This window comes from Rhipicephalus sanguineus, chromosome 11 (genome assembly GCF_013339695.2).
Source record: "Rhipicephalus sanguineus isolate Rsan-2018 chromosome 11, BIME_Rsan_1.4, whole genome shotgun sequence".
NCBI classification, from domain to species: domain Eukaryota; kingdom Metazoa; phylum Arthropoda; class Arachnida; order Ixodida; family Ixodidae; genus Rhipicephalus; species Rhipicephalus sanguineus.
This window is the reverse complement of record NC_051186.1, coordinates 96,767,581-96,772,565: the sequence shown is the minus strand read 5'-3', so window position 1 is coordinate 96,772,565 and position 4,985 is coordinate 96,767,581.

The following is a 4,985-nucleotide window of genomic DNA, read 5'->3' as shown; positions in this document are numbered from 1 at the left end:
GACGGAGCCCAAATCACAATTGGGATCCTCCGGGAGCAATGCCGAAATCCTCGCTTGTAGCATGAATTCTCCCCTGTCGTGTGCATGGTGGCTGCGGAGAGATCCGAAACACGTCACATGTCACGTGACTGATTCGTCCGCGATCACATCTCCTCGTGTGAATAAGCTTTAAAGGGGTCTGCTCCATTGGCTCCGGTAGACCGGCACATACATGCTCGGCAGTGTCCTTGTCGCCCGATTGATGTTTCCAGGTGTTGTTTGAATACGCTATAAGATTCCAAGAATTGTCTTTTGGTGCCGCTACCTTCCGTTTCGATGACCGGGCGGCGTCGAACTTGATGCGATCGTCCAGCTTCTTACTGTGTTCTGCCAGAGCGCTTCGTGCTACATTAAAGCTACGTACGTCGTTTTGGTGTTGCCGTATCCTTCCGAAAGTTTTTCGTCTCGCCGATGTAAGTGATCGGCAACCAGTGCAGGGAACTTCGTAGACTAGCCCAGGGGATCTTTGTTTTGGCCCGCCGGTCTTTCGGCCGCGGAAAAAGTCCTCAACGTGCTGACGCGGGTTTGTGCACCACCCGTATACCCTCCTTCCCCAACCACCGTAGCAGTTGCTCGCTGATTCCTGTATGTATGGGACCCGCGATGAGGTAGGGTTGTTTGGGGGAGGCTTCATTATTGGCGCCACACTTTGCAAGAAACGGTACAAAGGGGGGAATGCCTCGGGCCGTCACGCCGTTTGCATACTCGGCGGGATGAAGTCCTGTGTACCCAATGTCAAGATGACGGTAGTGACCGCTCCATCTCTTTGTTCGCCTTTCTTTGGAGCTGCAGATCATCTTTGATGCAGTCAACTGCGTCGTGACAACCCGATGCTTTGGGAAGGTGGGTGGCTGGAGTTGAACTGTAAATATCGGCCGGTGTCCGTTGGTATCGTAAGCTGATAAGCTCCAGCGTCCCTCTACCAGCCCGCCTCCCCCTTCCACTCGTCTCACTGCCACGTCGAGAAAAGGAAGAACGGTGTTCTTTTCATGTTACACGGTGAATTGAATCGCCCGGCTCGATAAATTAGGTGTGCTAGGAAATTGTCGACATTACACTCCCTCATCATGCAAAAGACGTCATCCACATATCTCAGAAACGTTTCAGTGGTTCCGTGAACGTGTCCATGGCTTGTTTCTCGATAATGTTCCATCGACAAGTTCGCCGCTGTGTCTGTAATGGCGCTACCATTTACGGTGCCACTAACCTTGTTTGTAAATCTCGCCCCAAGGAGAAAGATACAGCGTTAAGGCAAAACGCCATCAGTCGGCACAGATGGGTGCACTATGTTTATGTTTTACGATGTCGGTGTGCACGTTGACTTCTATAAGCTGCTTTCTTTCTAATAAACTCCTTAGTTGCGAGTCAGCACCTGTTTCATTTTTTCTTTCGTCTTCGTCCTCGTGTGTATGCACTGTTTTCAAGATGAGTACGTAGCTTCAATGTAGCTCGAAACCCTCTCGCAAAACAATGCGAGAAGCTGGACCATCGCATCAATTTCTACGCCTTCCGCGTCATCGAAACAGAAAGTAGCTGCACCAAAAGACAATTCTTAGAATGTTGGCATATTCAAACGACACCTGAAAGCATTAACCGGACAACAGGGACACTGCCGAGCGTGTATGTACACGGTCTGCGGAACAAATGAAGAAGACCACCCACTAACAAGAGCGGCGGGGAGAACGACGGTGGAGAGGGAGGGGGAGAAACTAAAAAAGCCGGCAGATCCCACGCATTGTGGGAATCGACGTAATGCGAAGCAGCCAGCAAAGAGCTGCATACATCACCTTGTATGTCGTTTAGCAAAATGAGTGCCATGGTTTTCATGTTAACTCCTATTATTTATGTTCGTCACACAGTAACGTCGCGCAATACCAACTTCGGGCTAGATGAAGCTAGCGAAACGGCCGCTAGCGCACCATGAGCCTGGCACGTAAGTCATGCTGTACATGACATGTGTGTCATGACTCTCATGTTAACTCGTGTTACTTATGTTCGTCACACAGTCACGTCGCAAGATACCAATTTCGGTGTATATCGAGCTAGCGAAACGGCCGCCAGCGCACCATGAGCGTGGCACGTAAGTGATGCTGTACATGACATGCGTGTCATGATTTTCATGTTAACTCGTGTTATTTATGCTCGTCACACAGTCACGTCGCAAGATACCAATTCGGTGTATATTCAAGCTAGTGGAAACAGCCGCCAGCGCACCATGAGCGTGGCATGTAAATCATGCTGTACATCACATGCGTGTCATGATTTTCATGTTATGACTTGTCTTTTATGTTCGTCATTCAGTCATGTTACGCCACACCAACTTTGGTGTACATTCGATTTACCAAGCGACCAAGAGAGCACAAAGTCGTAGGCGGCTAGATAGATAGATAATAGATAGATAGATAGATAGATAGATAGATAGATAGTATAGGATAGATAGATAGATAGATAGATAGATAGATAGTAGATAGATAGATGATAGATAGATAGATAGATAAGATAAAGATAGATCGATAGATAGATAGATAGATAGATAGATAGATAGATAGATAGATAGATAGATAGATAGATAGATAGATAGATAGATAGTAGATACGATTACCACTCAAAGTCGCAGAGTTCGCTTCGGATTTGAAAAGCTTCGTTTAAAAAGCGCTATAGTCGGATACAACTTAAGAAGTCAGGAGAGGCCCGCCCCTGACGACCGAAGCACGGCAGACGATCCGCCTCCGCGACTAAAGAAATAGTCCCGCTCATGCACGCGCCGATGTTCTCTGAAGGCGGAGCTACCGGCCGTCCCGCTCATGGCGTCAGCCGCGATGCGCGCCCATTTGTGAGGCCTGTGGGCCTGTGTTCATCCGCCTTGAGGAGGAAATGCCGCTGCCTTCTAAAGTTTTATTCGAGTCTAGATTCGGAGCCGGCTGGACAGTCAGCCCCTGAAGGAGTGATCGAACGGGTCTCGAAACGTAGGGTCAGCTTTAAAAAAAAAAAGAAAAAGAAACCGAAAGAGAAAACGTGGCTGTAGAGCCTTTTATTGTTATAGATGCGTATTGTATCGCATACATGATGTACAGGGTCGTCCACTCTTGGTACGAACACGGCGCGGCCGCGCATAAAAACTAATTAGCCCAGGCGCATTGGAGCCTGGAGGCGGGGCTTCGTTTCGCTTGAAAAGCGAAACGAAGCCCCGCCTCGATGGCGGTGCGGGAAAACGTTGCTTCGACCCACGTTGCTCCGAACCACGAAGGCGTTGCGGGCAAATGTGCTTAGCACACTGCAGCGTGTTGTGTAGTTAAAGCGTTTAACTGAGCGGTTTCTCTTTTCTGTACCATAATGCGAGTTAAATGTATACACTACTGCAAATTTCTGAGATGTGTTTTCGCTTGGTTTGCGGTGTTTAAAGCCACGAAATGGCTTTGGGCTTTTTGACGATCTAAGCGAGCGCTTCGGACAATTTAGGCAACTTGGGTATCATTAACGTGCACTGAAATTGCGTGCACACGGGCGTTTTTGCATTTTTCTCCCAGTAAGATTTAGTGATATATGATGGATCTTCATCCCGTGACCTTGGTCTGGATTTACCTTGGCACGATCATAGCAAACTTCGGAAAGAGCAGCCCACACGCGAAATTAAGCGTCACGCAACATTAGAGTTTCAGAGACCTTATTAACAATAAAATGTTTGTTGCCAGTTACCAAGCCGTTAGTCAGCTTATTTATTCTTGTTTTGTGCATTGACTTACGTTTCGCCTGCCTCCAAAAAGCTGTGTTGGTAAGAGCCTTCAGCTGAGACCACTGGAATGACTTACCTATGACAAATGGTTGGGACATGGAATTGCGGAAACGTGGTGCGTTGCTACAGCTAACGTTTCCACGATTGGACAAAAGTACAGTCCTAGAAACTTCATCAAGGCAAGGGGGCGCAAAGAGAGCCACTGCTCCAAACAAGCATAAACCACTTGTGTAACCGTTGGCTTCAGTGACGTTCCCTGTTTTACTATTTCTTAACAGTTCAAGCCTCCATGTTCCCCTGAACTGTGTTGATCTTATTGCCCACTATTAAGCATTACAACACTACGTACGATTACGTTCTCATTACGGAGGCATGGGCTTCCGGCCAAATATTTTGATATTGAGTGTGCTTAATTATGGAGGCAATTGTTCACAGACAGGGTGTTTCGAGAAATGTGTCCGAAAAGCCTAAGATTCGAGGAAGTGCGATATTTGTTCGAAGCCTTCACAATTACTTCTGTAGCCGCAGGCATCTTAAAGAAGGCTAAAGACATCATTTGTGGCAGTAATGAAGAAACCTAAATTAATTATCTGTTTAATTAGTTGAATTAGGTGGCTATGTCAAATGAGAGAATTGAATTGCTGCGTGCGGAGAACCCATTGCAGCTTTGAGATTTCGAAAAAACGACCTGTAGTAATAATTGCGAAGTAATCAAATTTCACCAAATTCAGTGACGAAACCGAAACACGGAAGGGCGCATCTGCCATAATCTTCTGATATGTCCAGAATAAGGGAACACTTCGCTGTCTGCTTGTGCGGGCTGCGCTCGCAATGATAACGGCAATGGCGCACATACGTTAACGTACGCGGAGGAACTACACCTCTATAATCGTTGTCTTGAACAGTGACGTCATTTTAGTCGTCTGCTGGTTGCGCTCATTGGTGCTTCTGTTTCGGTTTCGCCGTTGAATTTAGTAGAAATTTCTTACGCTACAATATTTACTAGAGGCTACTTTTTGAAATCTCAAAGCTGCAATGGCTTCTTGGCATGAAGAACTTCAATTCGCTCATTTGACATAACTGTCCAACCCCACCAAATAAAAAGTTCATTAATCTATATTTCTTATTTACTGTCCCAAATGATGTAATTAATCATCTTAAGATGTCGGCCGCTACAGAAAAAACAATTGTGAAGGCAGCGAGCAAATATCGC